Consider the following 22,657-nt stretch of genomic DNA (forward strand, 5'->3'; position numbering starts at 1 on the left):
TGCCACAACCTTCCTTATTTCCCCGGACGACGGGGTGCGGATAATGGCACCGCCACGCGCCAGTCCTCTGACTTCGTGTAGACGGACTCCTAGTGAAGGAGCAATCTCCTTCCGCACCTTTTCAGCCAGCTGCTGCCCCGAAATATTCGGGTCTGAGCTGTGAACCACAGCCGACCAGGTCTCGCGCGGCTTCCTCGGCATCGGGACCGGCACGGCAGGGGGCATGACAGAGGACACCGGCAGGCTGGGGTACGCAGTGGCATACACCGAGGGCATATGGGCGGCTCCATGTTGGATAGTCGGCGGTGGCGGCGGTGGCGGCGGTGGCGGCGTTGGCAGCGGCGTCCTCTTCATTTGCTTCCACCGGTCCTCCAAAATCGCATTGCGCACCGTGAGCGCCGAGATCAGGGCCTCGTACTTTGCGGCGACTCTGAGTAACTCCCTCGTTGAGCTTCGTCCCAGGCAGGTGGTGACGTCCAGCACGATCTCCGACCTAATTTTCGCGATCTCCGCGGAAATTCGGCCGAGGCCACCTCTCACGATCTCCATTGCCTCGAGCTCCTCTACGCATTCTCCTTCTCCGGTGGCAGCGGCGCCAGCAGCGGCGCCAGCTGCGACGCCGACGCAGGCATCGGCAGAGGAGGCAGCGGGGACAGTGCCAGCAGCGGGGACGATGGCAGCAACGGGAGCCGGCGGCGGCGGCATCTCCAGCGATGACAGCGTCTTCTCCACAAGTTGCTTCGGTCCACCACTGCCTCCGTCGATGGCCACATACTTGGCCTGTGAGGCATCCCTCGCAGCTGCACCTCTGCCACGCTTTCCCTTCGACCGACCCTGCCTATCACGGCTAACACTGCCGCTACGACTGCTCGCAGACTCACTGCCCGAGCATCCACCTGCCGTCTCCCATCGGAGATGGAGCCATTTTCCTCCTACCACCAAACTTACTCGAGCAAGTACACTTACCCGATACGCAAGTTTAGCCGGTACACACACCCGCTAGAACAGCTGACTGCGAGAGAGAAAGCTCGCTCTCGCCGCTTTTGCTCTCACGAAAGTTCTCGCGGCTGCACTCACCACGCGCACGTGTGGAAATTTTCCAAAAAGGAAAACGGCGATTTCCACTCTTACCGCTCACTTTTCAAAATTGTTTTTTACACAGGCGTCTTCCTTGCACTAAACTGCGAATTTTAGTCCAATTTCGAGCTCTGTACACCCAGAAATAACTTTGAAATGACCGTTTGATTGGGACCACGAGAAAACACACGTCCGTCGTTAATCCATTCATGCGCGTCACTAATTAGATGACGAGGCATTTGGCTACCTTAAGAGAGTCATAGTTACTCCCGCCGTTGACCCGCGCTTACTTGAATTTCTTCACTTTGACATTCAGAGCACTGGGCAGAAATCACATTGTGTCAACACCCGCTAGGGCCATCACAATGCTTTGTTTTAATTAGACAGTCGGATTCCCCAAGTCCGTGCCAGTTCTGAATTGATTGTTAATTGATAATCGTTATAATTAATAAGAACTAATTGGTTTAACCCAATTAGTATTCTTAAAAATTTTAGCAAGAAAGTTCCACAATTGGCTACGTAACTAAACTATCCGGGGAACAAGTAACTAACATAAATGCTAGAAACTCTATTTACCCAGAACGAGCACATAAACCATGTTATTGTTTCCCAATCAAGCCCGACTATCTCAATCTTCAGAGCCAATCCTTATCCCGAAGTTACGGATCTAATTTGCCGACTTCCCTTACCTACATTATTCTATCGACTAGAGACTCTTCACCTTGGAGACCAGCTGCGGATATTGGTACGGCCTGTTGAGAAGTTTGCGTGTCCCCACCATAAATTTTCAAGGTCCGAGGAGAAAATATCGACACAACAGTATATGTCATGCTCTTCTAGCCCATCTACCATATCTCTCTGCGAAAGACTTCCATGGTAGTACGGCTATAAAACAGAAAAGAAAACTCTTCCGATATCTCTCGACGGCTTCTTTATGGTCGTTCCTGTTGCCAGGATGAGCACGAGGCCCATATTTAATAACAAACGGATACTCAACAGGTTACGGAATTGGAACCGTATTCCCTTTCGTTCAAAATTATTCAAGTATATTAATTTAGCTAGATTTTATATAATATATATATTTGTTTGGCATTTGTATTTTACTTGAAAATTTTCGGCTTTCGCCTTGAACTTAGGACCGACTAACTCGTGATCAACCACTGTTCACACGAAACCCTTCTCCACTTCAGTCCTCCAAGGTCTCATTCGATTATTTGCTACTACCACCAAGATCTGTACCAATGGCAGCTCCATGCAGGCTTACGCCAAACACTTCTACGCATACCATTGTACCTTCCTACTCACTAAAGTTTCAAAATTTATATTACAAGTAATATAAATCATCTACTTTAGCGGTAATGTATAGGTATACAACTTAAGCGCCATCCATTTTAAGGGCTAGTTGCTTCGGCAGGTGAGTTGTTACACACTCCTTAGCGGATTTCGACTTCCATGATCACCGTCCTGCTGTTTTAAGCAACCAACGCCTTTCATGGTATCTGCATGAGTTGTTAATTTGGGCACCGTAACATTACGTTTGGTTCATCCCACAGCGCCAGTTCTGCTTACCAAAAGTGGCCCACTGGGCACATTATATCATAACCTTGAACTTCATATCAAGAAAGTTAAGGTTCTTACCCATTTAAAGTTTGAGAATAGGTTAAGATCGTTTCGACCCTAAGGCCTCTAATCATTCGCTTTACCAGATAAGATTATTTTATATAATATTAAAATGCACCAGCTATCCTGAGGGAAACTTCGGAAGGAACCAGCTACTAGATGGTTCGATTGGTCTTTCGCCCCTATACTCAATTCTGACAATCGATTTGCACGTCAGAACTGTTTCGGTCTTCCATCAGGGTTTCCCCTGACTTCAACCTGATCAAGTATAGTTCACCATCTTTCGGGTCACAGCATATATGCTCAAGGTACGTTCCAGTTAGAGGCATAAATAATATAAATATCATTATACATAACTATATAGAACGCCCCGGGATTGTGTTAATTAGCTATAAATAGTTAAAAAACTAATCCCATTATTAGTCAAGTTAATTACGCTATTAGGTTTATATCCCAATAACTTGCACATATGTTAGACTCCTTGGTCCGTGTTTCAAGACGGGTCCCGAAGGTATCCTGAATCTTTCGCATTGTTAATCCTACAAGTGCATATAATAAACACAAAAATCAATGATAATTATGCCATTATATAATTCCGAAAAATTAACGCACTGTATTCATATAAATCTATCAGCACTTTATCAAATTAATAACATTTATTCTGTGTTAAAATGCAAGCAAATTAATTTGAATAAACTATAAGTTATATTTTATGATAAATTTGGTATGCTAATAGATTACAATGTCCTTATATGGAAAAAATGCACACTATTATCATAATATTGTTTAAATATTACAATTCTAATGATGAATTTTCCATAACGGATATTCAGGTTCATCGGGCTTAACCTCTAAGCAGTTTCACGTACTGTTTAACTCTCTATTCAGAGTTCTTTTCAACTTTCCCTCACGGTACTTGTTTACTATCGGTCTCATGGTTATATTTAGTTTTAGATGGAGTTTACCACCCACTTAGTGCTGCACTATCAAGCAACACGACTCTTTGGAAACATCATCTAGTAATCATTAACGTTATACGGGCCTGGCACCCTCTATGGGTAAATGGCCTCATTTAAGAAGGACTTAAATCGTTAATTTCTCATACTAGAATATTGACGCTCCATACACTGCATCTCACATTTGCCATATAGACAAAGTGACTTAGTGCTGAACTGATTTCTTTTCGCTCGCCGCTACTAAGAAAATCCTTGTTAGTTTCTTTTCCTCCCCTAATTAATATGCTTAAATTCAGGGGGTAGTCCCATATGAGTTGAGGTTGTGTATAACTTTTATATGCAATTAATTCTTTATATATAATGATAAAACATTTTATTAAATTCGTTATATTAATAATATCTGTATATAAATGGCATTTGTTTGATTTAACGAATCAACGAAGAACAATAATATTGTCAACGGTTTTCTATTTTCTAATCATTAATAAGAGACAATTCTAGATAAATTTTTATGCTAGACATTTCTCAGTATCATTTGATTGAAAAAGAAAATATTTCTCTTCGTTTTTCACATTCAAATTATTTACTAATGTGAGATAATGTTTTTCATATATTTTTTTAATATTATGAATAAAATAATTAAATTATTATTATCCAATAATATACCATATGCTTATAAAATTTCATTATAAAATTTGTATAAGCAACTTAATTAGCATAGTCTTACAACCCTCAACCATATGTAGTCCAAGCAGCACTATAAAATTAATTAAAGTACATAACAGCATGGACTGCGATATGCGTTCAAAATGTCGATGTTCATGTGTCCTGCAGTTCACACGATGACGCACAGTTTGCTGCGTTCTTCATCGACCCATGAGCCGAGTGATCCACCGCTTAGAGTTTTATAAATTGGTTTCTTAATTTTGTCAAATATGTTTTTATTGAAAGAAATTAAAAATACACCATTTTACTGGCATATATCAATTCCTTCAATAAATTTATTTTTATACCTAAAACGAATGCTGCGAAATGTCTTAGTTTTATATAACCAATATATATCAAAGTATTTCTTTTTAAATTGCATTTATTGTAAATAAATATATATATATATATATATTAATACTTTTTTAGCGATATAAATTGAAATTTATATAAAACATTAACCTGTATAAAACCAGGTACAACATTGTACATTTTAGGTTGTTGCATTATCCAATGTATGCGCATAACTGAGATGAACAATACATATCGCAACGCGTGTATATTATGGTCCATATACACACAGTATTTTAATTGTGTTTATATACAATAATAATTTAATATTATTATTTTAATAATTCGATTTGCTTGTTCGAATTTTTATTTGTTTGTTTTGGCTGCTTATTATTTCTCTCATATGTATTAAATACAATATATAATTTTAATATTTGCATTATTTCGATTTGCTTGTTCGAAATTTCATTTGATCTATATTAGATCATATACATTTTGGCAATTCATATTTTATTTGTATTACTATAATGTATTTATTATAATATAAACAAATATTTTATTAACGGTAAGGATATACAATAATAATTTAATATTATTATTTTAATAATTCGATTTGCTTGTTCGAATTTTTATTTGTTTGCTTTGGCTGCTTATTATTTCTCTCATATGTATTAAATACAATATATAATTTTAATATTTGCATTATTTCGATTTGCTTGTTCGAAATTTTATTTGATCTATATTAGATCTCATATACATTTTGGCAATTCATATTTTATTTGTATTATTATAATGTATTTATTATAATATAAACAAATATTTTATTAACGGTAAGGATATACAATAATAATTTAATATTATTATTTTAATAATTCGATTTGCTTGTTCGAATTTTTATTTGTTTGCTTTGGCTGCTTATTAATTTCTCTCATATGTATTAAATACAATATATAATTTTAATATTTGCATTATTTCGATTTGCTTGTTCGAAATTTCATTTGATCTATAATAGATCTCATATACATTTTGGCAATTCATATTTTATTTGTAATACTATAATGTATTTATTATAATATAAACAAATATTTTATTAACGGTAAGGATATTAAAACATTAATGATCCTTCCGCAGGTTCACCTACGGAAACCTTGTTACGACTTTTACTTCCTCTAAATAATCAAGTTCGGTCAACTTTTGCGAAACAACCGTAACACGCAAGGCGTCACAGTGATCACGTCCGGAGACCTCACTAAATAATTCAATCGGTAGTAGCGACGGGCGGTGTGTACAAAGGGCAGGGACGTAATCAATGCGAGTTAATGACTCACACTTACTGGGAATTCCAAGTTCATGTGAACAGTTTCAGTTCACAATCCCAAGCATGAAAGTGGTTCAGCGGTTTACCCGGACCTCTCGGTCTAGGAAATACACGTTGATACTTTCATTGTAGCGCGCGTGCAGCCCAGGACATCTAAGGGCATCACAGACCTGTTATTGCTCAATCTCATTATTGCTAGACGCAATTTGTCCATTTAAGAAGCTAGTGTCCTTATAATGGGACAAACCAACAGGTACGGCTCCACTTATATAAACACATTCAAACACAATAAACATTTTACTGCCACCATGAATGAAGGCTATATAAGCTTCAACACCATAATCCTGAAGATATCTATTTAATATATTTGAGTCTCGTTCGTTATCGGAATTAACCAGACAAATCACTCCACGAACTAAGAACGGCCATGCACCACCACCCATAGATTCGAGAAAGAGCTATCAATCTGTCTTACACACTTATGTTCGGACCTGGTAAGTTTTCCCGTGTTGAGTCAAATTAAGCCGCAGGCTCCACTCCTGGTGGTGCCCTTCCGTCAATTCCTTTAAGTTTCAGCTTTGCAACCATACTTCCCCCGGAGCCCAAAAGCTTTGGTTTCCCGGGAAGCGACTGAGAGAGCCATAAAAGTAGCTACACCCAATTGCTAGCTGGCATCGTTTATGGTTAGAACTAGGGCGGTATCTGATCGCCTTCGAACCTCTAACTTTCGTTCTTGATTAATGAAAACATCTTTGGCAAATGCTTTCGCTTAAGTTAGTCTTACGACGGTCCAAGAATTTCACCTCTCGCGTCGTAATACTAATGCCCCCAAACTGCTTCTATTAATCATTACCTCTTGATCTGAAAACCAATGAAAGCAGAACAGAGGTCTTATTTCATTATCCCATGCACAGAATATTCAGGCATTTGAAGCCTGCTTTAAGCACTCTAATTTGTTCAAAGTAATTGTACCGGCCCACAATAACACTCGTTTAAGAGCACTAATGCAGGTTTTTAAATAGGAGGAACATATGAAAAAATACAAGTATCTAAGCACATGTAAGAACTCCACCGGTAATACGCTTACATACATAAAGGTATAGTACTAACCACAATTGTAAGTTGTACTACCCGTATGAAGCACAAGTTCAACTACGAACGTTTTAACCGCAACAACTTTAATATACGCTATTGGAGCTGGAATTACCGCGGCTGCTGGCACCAGACTTGCCCTCCAATTGGTCCTTGTTAAAGGATTTAAAGTGTACTCATTCCAATTACAGGGCCTCGGATATGAGTCCTGTATTGTTATTTTTCGTCACTACCTCCCCGAGCTGGGAGTGGGTAATTTACGCGCCTGCTGCCTTCCTTAGATGTGGTAGCCGTTTCTCAGGCTCCCTCTCCGGAATCGAACCCTGATTCCCCGTTACCCGTTGCAACCATGGTAGTCCTAGATACTACCATCAAAAGTTGATAGGGCAGACATTTGAAAGATCTGTCGTCGGTACAAGACCATACGATCTGCATGTTATCTAGAGTTCAACCAATATAACGATCTTGCGATCGCTTGGTTTTAGCCTAATAAAAGCACATGTTCCATAAGGTTCATGTTTTAATTGCATGTATTAGCTCTAGAATTACCACAGTTATCCAAGTAACTGTTAACGATCTAAGGAACCATAACTGATATAATGAGCCTTTTGCGGTTTCACTTTTAATTCGTGTGTACTTAGACATGCATGGCTTAATCTTTGAGACAAGCATATAACTACTGGCAGGATCAACCAGAATAATGTTTTTATTCATATTTCATTCATATTTTTTGAATAGAAATTAGCAATATATATGTTGTTATAGATTTTATTTCTATCGAATACGGCCATTTTTATATAGCATTCGTATACGTTTGTTTTCCAATTTATACTTGTTTCGCCACTAATAATAACAAGTTTTTATTGATGTCAAAAAGAATCATATTCTTTATAAACACAATATTTATTTTTCATATATTTTCTTTATATATGCACATTTCATTCTAAAATATCATTTTTGTTCGACATACATAATATATTGTATCCACACATGTACAATTTTTGTTTAACCAATATAAGATATTGAGTTAATCATTTGTATTTTGACGATAAATTTAAAATTTATCTATATATATCCATATAAGTCTCTGGTAATATATAAAATAGAACCGAGTGTATATATATAATTATTACTACTATATTTATTTCTTAAATAATATATACTTATATATTATTTATATATATACTCTTTATTATATATTATATAATTTCTTAAATAACTCTCTTAATAGCTATTTTTTATTATCAACAATATAAGTTGATATTAATATTGAAAATGTATTCATAATTACATTTTTATATTTCTTTGGTAGACTTTTATGTACTATTATTATTTAATAATACACATATAATATAAATCATGTTAGCCTACCTCCTAAAATTAACGATAAAATTCGGAAACAATTTGTTATTCTATGTACAATAGAAACTTGGCCTTTGTTTCAACGTTATTATCTTTGGGCTTAAAATATTAACCGCGGAGCCAAGTCTCGTATTCAAATAAATGAATAAAGAAACAAATTTGACGGATAATATCTTCTCTACTGACATATGTCAATAGCAGACGGCCGGCCCATTGACCATCCTATAGTAGTTTTTGGACACGCTGTCTCCCATTCGGGTATATTCAATTTACTTTGCCACTCACCCATATAGTGTTCTCTTATATAATAAGACAACGCACTTTTATATTCATTATATGGATATATTGCCTTCCTCATATTTGCCACACCACCTATAGTAGTTTTTGGACACGCTGTCTCCCATTCGGGTATATTCAATTTACTTTGCCACTCACCCATATAGTGTTCTCTTATATAATAAGAAAACGCACTTTTATTTTCATTATATGGATATATTGCCTTCCTCATATTTGCCACACCACCTATAGTAGTTTTTGGACACGCTGTCTCCCATTCGGGTATATTCAATTTACTTTGCCACTCACCCATATAGTGTTCTCTTATATAATAAGAAAACGCACTTTTATTTTCATTATATGGATATATTGCCTTCCTCATATTTGCCACACCACCTATAGTAGTTTTTGGACACGCTGTCTCCCATTCGGGTATATTCAATTCTCTTTGCCACTCACCCTTATAGTATTCTCTTATTTAATAAGAATACTAAAATACTTCTCATATTATAGATGTAATCTATTAACTTCTCAATATCCATACGGTTTATGTATGGTATTGACAAAATCCTATGCATTTGCATAAGATTTATTTTGCCACAATTTATAGTACTAGTGCCGCCCTCACTAGGTATAAATATCTCATTTCGCTAGTAGTGTATGGGCAAATTCTACTAGCTATTCTCATAAATATGTCACTTATATGCCATATCTATACAATTCATGCACTTTTATATGTATATTTGCTATATTATACATTATTATGCCTTATAGGTATTATACCTATAAGCCACATCCATACGATTGCTTAATATAAATATATGTATAATTTTTTATACATATTTTTTTTTTATTTATGTATGGTTTTTTATTCATATCCATATACTGTATTCACTTTTATATGGATATGATTGGCGTTTTATATAGTATTGACAAAATCATAAGTTTGACCAATACGAGGAGAGGTCCGCCAACGACCACCTCCCTATAGGTGTTTTTGGACACGCTGTCTCCCATTCGACTGCTTACTATACTAGGGGCTACCCGCTCCGTATGATATTCTCTCATATAACAAGAGAATGCAAGAAATATTCGTATTTTATGAATATAATCCATTTATTTTTCAATATCCATACGTTTTACTTAGTTTTTTGTACGGTATTGACAAAATCCTATGCATTTGCATAAGATTTATTTTGCCACAATTTATAGTACTAGTGCCGCCCTCACTAGGTATAAATATCTCATTTCGCTAGTAGTGTATGGGGAAATTCTACTAGCTATTCTCATAAATATGTCACTTATATGCCATATCTATACAATTCATGCACTTTTATATGTATATTTGCTATATTATACATTATTATGCCTTATAGGTATTATACCTATAAGCCACATCCATACGATTGCTTAATATAAATATATGTATAATTTTTTATACATATTTTTTTTTTATTTTTGTATGGTTTTTTATTCATATCCATATACTGTATTCAATTTTATATGGATATGATTGGCGTTTTATATAGTATTGACAAAATCATAAGTTTGACCAATACGAGGAGAGGTCCGCCAACGACCACCTCCCTATAGGTGTTTTTGGACACGCTGTCTCCCATTCGACTGCTTACTATACTAGGGGCTACCCGCTCCGTATGATATTCTCTCATATAACAAGAGAATGCAAGAAATATTCGTATTTTATGAATATAATCCATTTATTTTTCAATATCCATACGTTTTACTTAGTTTTTTGTACGGTATTGACAAAATCCTATGCATTTGCATAAGATTTATTTTGCCACAATTTATAGTACTAGTGCCGCCCTCACTAGGTATAAATATCTCATTTCGCTAGTAGTGTATGGGCAAATTCTACTAGCTATTCTCATAAATATGTCACTTATATGCCATATCTATACAATTCATGCACTTTTATATGTATATTTGCTATATTATACATTATTATGCCTTATAGGTATTATACCTATAAGCCACATCCATACGATTGCTTAATATAAATATATGTATAATTTTTTATACATATTTTTTTTTATTTATGTATGGTTTTTTATTCATATCCATATACTGTATTCACTTTTATATGGATATGATTGGCGTTTTATATAGTATTGACAAAATCATAAGTTTGACCAATACGAGGAGAGGTCCGCCAACGACCACCTCCCTATAGGTGTTTTTGGACACGCTGTCTCCCATTCGACTGCTTACTATACTAGGGGCTACCCGCTCCGTATGATATTCTCTCATATAACAAGAGAATGCAAGAAATATTCGTATTTTATGAATATAATCCATTTATTTTTCAATATCCATACGTTTTACTTAGTTTTTTGTACGGTATTGACAAAATCCTATGCATTTGCATAAGATTTATTTTGCCACAATTTATAGTACTAGTGCCGCCCTCACTAGGTATAAATATCTCATTTCGCTAGTAGTGTATGGGCAAATTCTACTAGCTATTCTCATAAATATGTCACTTATATGCCATATCTATACAATTCATGCACTTTTATATGTATATTTGCTATATTATACATTATTATGCCTTATAGGTATTATACCTATAAGCCACATCCATACGATTGCTTAATATAAATATATGTATAATTTTTTATACATATTTTTTTTTATTTATGTATGGTTTTTTATTCATATCCATATACTGTATTCACTTTTATATGGATATGATTGGCGTTTTATATAGTATTGACAAAATCATAAGTTTGACCAATACGAGGAGAGGTCCGCCAACGACCACCTCCCTATAGGTGTTTTTGGACACGCTGTCTCCCATTCGACTGCTTACTATACTAGGGGCTGCCCGCTCCGTATGATATTCTCTCGTATAACAAGAGAATGCAAGAAATATTCGTATTTTATGAATATAATCCATTTATTTTTCAATATCCATACGTTTTACTTAGTTTTTTGTACGGTATTGACAAAATCCTATGCATTTGCATAAGATTTATTTTGCCACAATTTATAGTACTAGTGCCGCCCTCACTAGGTATAAATATCTCATTTCGCTAGTAGTGTATGGGCAAATTCTACTAGCTATTCTCATAAATGCCTTCTTTATGCCATATCTATACAATTTATGCACTTTTATATGTATATTTGCTAATATTATACATTATTATGCCTTATAGGTATTATACCTATAAGCCATATACATACGATTTCATTTTTTTATTTATATATGGTTTTGTATTTATAACCATATACCGTATTTACTTTTATAAGGATATGATTGGCGTTTTATATAGTATTGACAAAATTATAAGTTTGACAAACACTTTTTTAAGTCTTTTAGTTAAAATTGTCATTTTTAATTGACTATCTAAACACTAGATATATTTGCACATGGAGCAAAGAGTATAAAAATTGGTCGCGTCACTAATAATATCGCGATACATTTTTACTACCATCAAAATACCACATACGTTTATATGTCCTCTTTATTTAATTTGGTTTCTAAACCTCAGGAATAGTTTTAATTATATGTGCGCTCTAAGTTGAATGAATTTCTTGAATCTCTTTACTTGAATTTCTAAGACTTAAAAATATTTATAAATAGATGTCCTATTGCATAATATTTTTTTATCGCTTCACTTATAAAATAACGATCCTGCCTTTCTACCTTTGAATAAACATTCATATAAACATGGAGAAAAAAACGTTCGCGTCACTAACAGTATGTGACGATAAAATTTTGCTAACATTAAAAGGAACATATTTTTATATGTCAACTCTTAGTTGAATTGGTCTATTGCTTAAGATTCTAGACCTTAGGAATATTTTTATATTATATGTTTGCCAATCTTCGCGTCACTAAAAAGATGACGATTCATATTGTTATTATTAGATGGTCGAGTTGTACTTATATTGATATGTTAATCAAATTGGTCTCTTACTTGAAAATCTAGACCTTAGGAATATTTTTATATTATATGTTTGCCAATCTTCGCGTCACTAATAAGATGACGATTCATATTATTATTAGATGGTCGAGTTGTACTTATATTGATATGTTAATCAAATTGGTCTCTTACTTGAAAATCTAGACCTTAGGAATATTTTTATATTATATGTTTGCCAATCTTCGCGTCACTAATAAGATGACGATTCATATTATTATTAGATGGTCGAGTTGTACTTATATTGATATGTTAATCAAATTGGTCTCTTACTTGAAAATCTAGACCTTAGGAATATTTTTATATTATATGTTTGCCAATCTTCGCGTCACTAATAAGATGACGATTCATATTGTTATTATTAGATGGTCGAGTTGTACTTATATTGATATGTTAATCAAATTGGTCTCTTACTTGAAAATCTAGACCTTAGGAATATTTTTATATTATATGTTTGCCAATCTTCGCGTCACTAATAAGATGACGATTCATATTGTTATTATTAGATGGTCGAGTTGTACTTATATTGATATGTTAATCAAATTGGTCTCTTACTTGAAAATCTAGACCTTAGGAATATTTTTATATTATATGTTTGCCAATCTTCGCGTCACTAATAAGATGACGATTCATATTGTTATTATTAGATGGTCGAGTTGTACTTATATTGATATGTTAATCAAATTGGTCTCTTACTTGAAAATCTAGACCTTAGGAATGTAATATATAAAGGATTAAAAATTCGCCACAAAGCCAAGCAAACAATCAATGCATACAAATAGATTGTTGGTTGAACTTTATATAAGAAGTTCAACACAACAAATAAATTATGCAATTTTATTATCGAATCATCAAGCAAAGGATAAGCTTCAGTGGATCGCAGTATGGCAGCTGCTCAACCACTTACAACACCTTGCCTGTTACAAAAGTCGTTTACAATTGATTCTAGGCTTTGTCATTGTATTAAATAATGCTTTTATATGTAACTAGCGCGGCATCAGGTGATCAAAGATCCTCCCAATTTACTATGTTACAAATTACATTGGCATCACATCCATTGTCGTTTAAAAAGTAAATTATAAACTTTAAATGGTTTAGAAGCCATACAATGCAAATTGCCCCTTATTTATCATTGCAGTCCAGCACGGATACGACCTTAGAGGCGTTCAGGCATAATCCAACGGACGTAGCGTCATACCACTGTTCGCTCGAACAAGTATTGTGCCATTGGTCCGTACCTGCGGTTCCTCTCGTACTACGCAGGAATGCTGTCGCAACAACGTTTTGTCATTAGTAGGGTAAAACTAACCTGTCTCACGACGGTCTAAACCCAGCTCACGTTCCCTTGCATGGGTGAACAATCCAACGCTTGGTGAATTTTGCTTCACAATGATAGGAAGAGCCGACATCGAAGGATCAAAAAGCGACGTCGCTATGAACGCTTGGCCGCCACAAGCCAGTTATCCCTATGGTAACTTTTCTGACACCTCTTGTTAAAAACTCTTTAAACCAAAAGGATCGATAGGCCGAGCTTTTGCTGTCCCTGTGTGTACTGAACACCGAGATCAAGTCAGCATTTGCCCTTTTGCTCTATGTGTGGTTTCTGTCCGCACTGAGCTGGCCTTGGGACACCTCCGTTATTATTTGAGAGATGTACCGCCCCAGTCAAACTCCCTACCTGGCAATGTCCTTGAATTGGATCATACCTGAGTAATTGGAGTTATACCAAATTTTCAAATCAAAAATACATAAATGCACCGTTTTATTAAAGAATTTGTTTGCGATTATATAACAAACTCGTGATACTTTGATCAAGAAGCTTGCATCAAAACCCAATACCATAAGATATAATAAATATATCCGTATAATGGCTAGGAAATGATACACGTTCCATTTAATCAAGTAAGTAAGGAAACAATAAGAGTAGTGGTATTTCATTGGCGATACCAAACCGAGGTCTAATATCTCCCACTTATTCTACACCTCTTATGTCTCCTTACACTGCCAGATTAGAGTCAAGCTCAAAAGGGTCTTCTTTCCCCGCTAATTATTCCAAGCCCGTTCCCTTGGCTGTGGTTTCGCTAGATAGTAGATAGGGACAGTAGGAATCTCGTTAATCCATTCATGCGCGTCACTAATTAGATGACGAGGCATTTGGCTACCTTAAGAGAGTCATAGTTACTCCCGCCGTTGACCCGCGCTTACTTGAATTTCTTCACTTTGACATTCAGAGCACTGGGCAGAAATCACATTGTGTCAACACCCGCTAGGGCCATCACAATGCTTTGTTTTAATTAGACAGTCGGATTCCCCAAGTCCGTGCCAGTTCTGAATTGATTGTTAATTGATAATCGTTATAATTAATAAGAACTAATTGGTTTAACCCAATTAGTATTCTTAAAAATTTTAGCAAGAAAGTTCCACAATTGGCTACGTAACTAAACTATCCGGGGAACAAGTAACTAACATAAATGCTAGAAACTCTATTTACCCAGAACGAGCACATAAACCATGTTATTGTTTCCCAATCAAGCCCGACTATCTCAATCTTCAGAGCCAATCCTTATCCCGAAGTTACGGATCTAATTTGCCGACTTCCCTTACCTACATTATTCTATCGACTAGAGACTCTTCACCTTGGAGACCAGCTGCGGATATTGGTACGGCCTGTTGAGAAGTTTGCGTGTCCCCACCATAAATTTTCAAGGTCCGAGGAGAAAATATCGACACAACAGTATATGTCATGCTCTTCTAGCCCATCTACCATATCTCTCTGCGAAAGACTTCCATGGTAGTACGGCTATAAAACAGAAAAGAAAACTCTTCCGATATCTCTCGACGGCTTCTTTATGGTCGTTCCTGTTGCCAGGATGAGCACGAGGCCCATATTTAATAACAAACGGATACTCAACAGGTTACGGAATTGGAACCGTATTCCCTTTCGTTCAAAATTATTCAAGTATATTAATTTAGCTAGATTTTATATAATATATATATTTGTTTGGCATTTGTATTTTACTTGAAAATTTTCGGCTTTCGCCTTGAACTTAGGACCGACTAACTCGTGATCAACCACTGTTCACACGAAACCCTTCTCCACTTCAGTCCTCCAAGGTCTCATTCGATTATTTGCTACTACCACCAAGATCTGTACCAATGGCAGCTCCATGCAGGCTTACGCCAAACACTTCTACGCATACCATTGTACCTTCCTACTCACTAAAGTTTCAAAATTTATATTACAAGTAATATAAATCATCTACTTTAGCGGTAATGTATAGGTATACAACTTAAGCGCCATCCATTTTAAGGGCTAGTTGCTTCGGCAGGTGAGTTGTTACACACTCCTTAGCGGATTTCGACTTCCATGATCACCGTCCTGCTGTTTTAAGCAACCAACGCCTTTCATGGTATCTGCATGAGTTGTTAATTTGGGCACCGTAACATTACGTTTGGTTCATCCCACAGCGCCAGTTCTGCTTACCAAAAGTGGCCCACTGGGCACATTATATCATAACCTTGAACTTCATATCAAGAAAGTTAAGGTTCTTACCCATTTAAAGTTTGAGAATAGGTTAAGATCGTTTCGACCCTAAGGCCTCTAATCATTCGCTTTACCAGATAAGATTATTTTATATAATATTAAAATGCACCAGCTATCCTGAGGGAAACTTCGGAAGGAACCAGCTACTAGATGGTTCGATTGGTCTTTCGCCCCTATACTCAATTCTGACAATCGATTTGCACGTCAGAACTGTTTCGGTCTTCCATCAGGGTTTCCCCTGACTTCAACCTGATCAAGTATAGTTCACCATCTTTCGGGTCACAGCATATATGCTCAAGGTACGTTCCAGTTAGAGGCATAAATAATATAAATATCATTATACATAACTATATAGAACGCCCCGGGATTGTGTTAATTAGCTATAAATAGTTAAAAAACTAATCCCATTATTAGTCAAGTTAATTACGCTATTAGGTTTATATCCCAATAACTTGCACATATGTTAGACTCCTTGGTCCGTGTTTCAAGACGGGTCCCGAAGGTATCCTGAATCTTTCGCATTGTTAATCCTACAAGTGCATATAATAAACACAAAAATCAATGATAATTATGCCATTATATAATTCCGAAAAATTAACGCACTGTATTCATATAAATCTATCAGCACTTTATCAAATTAATAACATTTATTCTGTGTTAAAATGCAAGCAAATTAATTTGAATAAACTATAAGTTATATTTTATGATAAATTTGGTATGCTAATAGATTACAATGTCCTTATATGGAAAAAATGCACACTATTATCATAATATTGTTTAAATATTACAATTCTAATGATGAATTTTCCATAACGGATATTCAGGTTCATCGGGCTTAACCTCTAAGCAGTTTCACGTACTGTTTAACTCTCTATTCAGAGTTCTTTTCAACTTTCCCTCACGGTACTTGTTTACTATCGGTCTCATGGTTATATTTAGTTTTAGATGGAGTTTACCACCCACTTAGTGCTGCACTATCAAGCAACACGACTCTTTGGAAACATCATCTAGTAATCATTAACGTTATACGGGCCTGGCACCCTCTATGGGTAAATGGCCTCATTTAAGAAGGACTTAAATCGTTAATTTCTCATACTAGAATATTGACGCTCCATACACTGCATCTCACATTTGCCATATAGACAAAGTGACTTAGTGCTGAACTGATTTCTTTTCGCTCGCCGCTACTAAGAAAATCCTTGTTAGTTTCTTTTCCTCCCCTAATTAATATGCTTAAATTCAGGGGGTAGTCCCATATGAGTTGAGGTTGTGTATAACTTTTATATGCAATTAATTCTTTATATATAATGATAAAACATTTTATTAAATTCGTTATATTAATAATATCTGTATATAAATGGCATTTGTTTGATTTAACGAATCAACGAAGAACAATAATATTGTCAACGGTTTTCTATTTTCTAATCATTAATAAGAGACAATTCTAGATAAATTTTTATGCTAGACATTTCTCAGTATCATTTGATTGAAAAAGAAAATATTTCTCTTCGTTTTTCACATTCAAATTATTTACTAATGTGAGATAATGTTTTTCATATATTTTTTAATATTATGAATAAAATAATTAAATTATTATTATCCAATAATATACCATATGCTTATAAAATTTCATTATAAAATTTGTATAAGCAACTTAATTAGCATAGTCTTACAACCCTCAACCATATGTAGTCCAAGCAGCACTATAAAATTAATTAAAGTACATAACAGCATGGACTGCGATATGCGTTCAAAATGTCGATGTTCATGTGTCCTGCAGTTCACACGATGACGCACAGTTTGCTGCGTTCTTCATCGACCCATGAGCCGAGTGATCCACCGCTTAGAGTTTTATAAATTGGTTTCTTAATTTTGTCAAATATGTTTTTATTGAAAGAAATTAAAAATACACCATTTTACTGGCATATATCAATTCCTTCAATAAATTTATTTTTATACCTAAAACGAATGCTGCGAAATGTCTTAGTTTTATATAACCAATATATATCAAAGTATTTCTTTTTAAATTGCATTTATTGTAAATAAATATATATATATATATATATTAATACTTTTTTAGCGATATAAATTGAAATTTATATAAAACATTAACCTGTATAAAACCAGGTACAACATTGTACATTTTAGGTTGTTGCATTATCCAATGTATGCGCATAACTGAGATGAACAATACATATCGCAACGCGTGTATATTATGGTCCATATACACACAGTATTTTAATTGTGTTTATATACAATAATAATTTAATATTATTATTTTAATAATTCGATTTGCTTGTTCGAATTTTTATTTGTTTGTTTTGGCTGCTTATTATTTCTCTCATATGTATTAAATACAATATATAATTTTAATATTTGCATTATTTCGATTTGCTTGTTCGAAATTTCATTTGATCTATATTAGATCATATACATTTTGGCAATTCATATTTTATTTGTATTACTATAATGTATTTATTATAATATAAACAAATATTTTATTAACGGTAAGGATATACAATAATAATTTAATATTATTATTTTAATAATTCGATTTGCTTGTTCGAATTTTTATTTGTTTGCTTTGGCTGCTTATTATTTCTCTCATATGTATTAAATACAATATATAATTTTAATATTTGCATTATTTCGATTTGCTTGTTCGAAATTTTATTTGATCTATATTAGATCTCATATACATTTTGGCAATTCATATTTTATTTGTATTATTATAATGTATTTATTATAATATAAACAAATATTTTATTAACGGTAAGGATATACAATAATAATTTAATATTATTATTTTAATAATTCGATTTGCTTGTTCGAATTTTTATTTGTTTGCTTTGGCTGCTTATTAATTTCTCTCATATGTATTAAATACAATATATAATTTTAATATTTGCATTATTTCGATTTGCTTGTTCGAAATTTCATTTGATCTATAATAGATCTCATATACATTTTGGCAATTCATATTTTATTTGTAATACTATAATGTATTTATTATAATATAAACAAATATTTTATTAACGGTAAGGATATTAAAACATTAATGATCCTTCCGCAGGTTCACCTACGGAAACCTTGTTACGACTTTTACTTCCTCTAAATAATCAAGTTCGGTCAACTTTTGCGAAACAACCGTAACACGCAAGGCGTCACAGTGATCACGTCCGGAGACCTCACTAAATAATTCAATCGGTAGTAGCGACGGGCGGTGTGTACAAAGGGCAGGGACGTAATCAATGCGAGTTAATGACTCACACTTACTGGGAATTCCAAGTTCATGTGAACAGTTTCAGTTCACAATCCCAAGCATGAAAGTGGTTCAGCGGTTTACCCGGACCTCTCGGTCTAGGAAATACACGTTGATACTTTCATTGTAGCGCGCGTGCAGCCCAGGACATCTAAGGGCATCACAGACCTGTTATTGCTCAATCTCATTATTGCTAGACGCAATTTGTCCATTTAAGAAGCTAGTGTCCTTATAATGGGACAAACCAACAGGTACGGCTCCACTTATATAAACACATTCAAACACAATAAACATTTTACTGCCACCATGAATGAAGGCTATATAAGCTTCAACACCATAATCCTGAAGATATCTATTTAATATATTTGAGTCTCGTTCGTTATCGGAATTAACCAGACAAATCACTCCACGAACTAAGAACGGCCATGCACCACCACCCATAGATTCGAGAAAGAGCTATCAATCTGTCTTACACACTTATGTTCGGACCTGGTAAGTTTTCCCGTGTTGAGTCAAATTAAGCCGCAGGCTCCACTCCTGGTGGTGCCCTTCCGTCAATTCCTTTAAGTTTCAGCTTTGCAACCATACTTCCCCCGGAGCCCAAAAGCTTTGGTTTCCCGGGAAGCGACTGAGAGAGCCATAAAAGTAGCTACACCCAATTGCTAGCTGGCATCGTTTATGGTTAGAACTAGGGCGGTATCTGATCGCCTTCGAACCTCTAACTTTCGTTCTTGATTAATGAAAACATCTTTGGCAAATGCTTTCGCTTAAGTTAGTCTTACGACGGTCCAAGAATTTCACCTCTCGCGTCGTAATACTAATGCCCCCAAACTGCTTCTATTAATCATTACCTCTTGATCTGAAAACCAATGAAAGCAGAACAGAGGTCTTATTTCATTATCCCATGCACAGAATATTCAGGCATTTGAAGCCTGCTTTAAGCACTCTAATTTGTTCAAAGTAATTGTACCGGCCCACAATAACACTCGTTTAAGAGCACTAATGCAGGTTTTTAAATAGGAGGAACATATGAAAAAATACAAGTATCTAAGCACATGTAAGAACTCCACCGGTAATACGCTTACATACATAAAGGTATAGTACTAACCACAATTGTAAGTTGTACTACCCGTATGAAGCACAAGTTCAACTACGAACGTTTTAACCGCAACAACTTTAATATACGCTATTGGAGCTGGAATTACCGCGGCTGCTGGCACCAGACTTGCCCTCCAATTGGTCCTTGTTAAAGGATTTAAAGTGTACTCATTCCAATTACAGGGCCTCGGATATGAGTCCTGTATTGTTATTTTTCGTCACTACCTCCCCGAGCTGGGAGTGGGTAATTTACGCGCCTGCTGCCTTCCTTAGATGTGGTAGCCGTTTCTCAGGCTCCCTCTCCGGAATCGAACCCTGATTCCCCGTTACCCGTTGCAACCATGGTAGTCCTAGATACTACCATCAAAAGTTGATAGGGCAGACATTTGAAAGATCTGTCGTCGGTACAAGACCATACGATCTGCATGTTATCTAGAGTTCAACCAATATAACGATCTTGCGATCGCTTGGTTTTAGCCTAATAAAAGCACATGTTCCATAAGGTTCATGTTTTAATTGCATGTATTAGCTCTAGAATTACCACAGTTATCCAAGTAACTGTTAACGATCTAAGGAACCATAACTGATATAATGAGCCTTTTGCGGTTTCACTTTTAATTCGTGTGTACTTAGACATGCATGGCTTAATCTTTGAGACAAGCATATAACTACTGGCAGGATCAACCAGAATAATGTTTTTATTCATATTTCATTCATATTTTTTGAATAGAAATTAGCAATATATATGTTGTTATAGATTTTATTTCTATCGAATACGGCCATTTTTATATAGCATTCGTATACGTTTGTTTTCCAATTTATACTTGTTTCGCCACTAATAATAACAAGTTTTTATTGATGTCAAAAAGAATCATATTCTTTATAAACACAATATTTATTTTTCATATATTTTCTTTATATATGCACATTTCATTCTAAAATATCATTTTTGTTCGACATACATAATATATTGTATCCACACATGTACAATTTTTGTTTAACCAATATAAGATATTGAGTTAATCATTTGTATTTTGACGATAAATTTAAAATTTATCTATATATATCCATATAAGTCTCTGGTAATATATAAAATAGAACCGAGTGTATATATATAATTATTACTACTATATTTATTTCTTAAATAATATATACTTATATATTATTTATATATATACTCTTTATTATATATTATATAATTTCTTAAATAACTCTCTTAATAGCTATTTTTTATTATCAACAATATAAGTTGATATTAATATTGAAAATGTATTCATAATTACATTTTTATATTTCTTTGGTAGACTTTTATGTACTATTATTATTTAATAATACACATATAATATAAATCATGTTAGCCTACCTCCTAAAATTAACGATAAAATTCGGAAACAATTTGTTATTCTATGTACAATGGAAACTTGGCCTTTGTTTCAACGTTATTATCTTTGGGCTTAAAATATTAACCGCGGAGCCAAGTCTCGTATTCAAATAAATGAATAAAGAAACAAATTTGACGGATAATATCTTCTCTACTGACATATGTCAATAGCAGACGGCCGGCCCATTGACCATCCTATAGTAGTTTTTGGACACGCTGTCTCCCATTCGGGTATATTCAATTTACTTTGCCACTCACCCATATAGTGTTCTCTTATATAATAAGACAACGCACTTTTATATTCATTATATGGATATATTGCCTTCCTCATATTTGCCACACCACCTATAGTAGTTTTTGGACACGCTGTCTCCCATTCGGGTATATTCAATTTACTTTGCCACTCACCCATATAGTGTTCTCTTATATAATAAGAAAACGCACTTTTATTTTCATTATATGGATATATTGCCTTCCTCATATTTGCCACACCACCTATAGTAGTTTTTGGACACGCTGTCTCCCATTCGGGTATATTCAATTTACTTTGCCACTCACCCATATAGTGTTCTCTTATATAATAAGAAAACGCACTTTTATTTTCATTATATGGATATATTGCCTTCCTCATATTTGCCACACCACCTATAGTAGTTTTTGGACACGCTGTCTCCCATTCGGGTATATTCAATTCTCTTTGCCACTCACCCTTATAGTATTCTCTTATT

At 34.8% G+C, this 22,657-nt stretch overlaps 5 non-coding genes and 1 pseudogene across 5 annotated transcripts; all 6 read right to left on the reverse strand.

Annotated features, from left to right (window-relative positions):
• On the reverse strand, positions 1-3,976 carry LOC127012347 (large subunit ribosomal RNA; annotated as a pseudogene; the record flags this gene model as incomplete).
• Positions 3,977-4,379: 403 nt separating this feature from the next.
• Positions 4,380-4,558, reverse strand: LOC127012325 (5.8S ribosomal RNA). The gene has a single exon (XR_007765826.1). It is a non-coding gene; the product is annotated as a 5.8S ribosomal RNA (ribosomal RNA).
• A 1,205-nt stretch (positions 4,559-5,763) lies between these two features.
• On the reverse strand, positions 5,764-7,758 carry LOC127012330 (small subunit ribosomal RNA). Its single transcript, XR_007765831.1, has one exon. It is a non-coding gene; the product is annotated as a small subunit ribosomal RNA (ribosomal RNA).
• Positions 7,759-13,487: 5,729 nt separating this feature from the next.
• LOC127012339 (large subunit ribosomal RNA) lies at positions 13,488-17,458 on the reverse strand. Its single transcript, XR_007765841.1, has one exon. It is a non-coding gene; the product is annotated as a large subunit ribosomal RNA (ribosomal RNA).
• A 402-nt stretch (positions 17,459-17,860) lies between these two features.
• LOC127012336 (5.8S ribosomal RNA) lies at positions 17,861-18,039 on the reverse strand. The gene has a single exon (XR_007765838.1). It is a non-coding gene; the product is annotated as a 5.8S ribosomal RNA (ribosomal RNA).
• Positions 18,040-19,244: 1,205 nt separating this feature from the next.
• Positions 19,245-21,239, reverse strand: LOC127012331 (small subunit ribosomal RNA). Its single transcript, XR_007765832.1, has one exon. It is a non-coding gene; the product is annotated as a small subunit ribosomal RNA (ribosomal RNA).
• Between the last annotated feature and the right edge of the window lie 1,418 nt (positions 21,240-22,657).

Source organism: Drosophila biarmipes, unplaced genomic scaffold, assembly GCF_025231255.1.
Source record: "Drosophila biarmipes strain raj3 unplaced genomic scaffold, RU_DBia_V1.1 ptg000051l, whole genome shotgun sequence".
In the NCBI taxonomy this organism is placed as follows: domain Eukaryota; kingdom Metazoa; phylum Arthropoda; class Insecta; order Diptera; family Drosophilidae; genus Drosophila; species Drosophila biarmipes.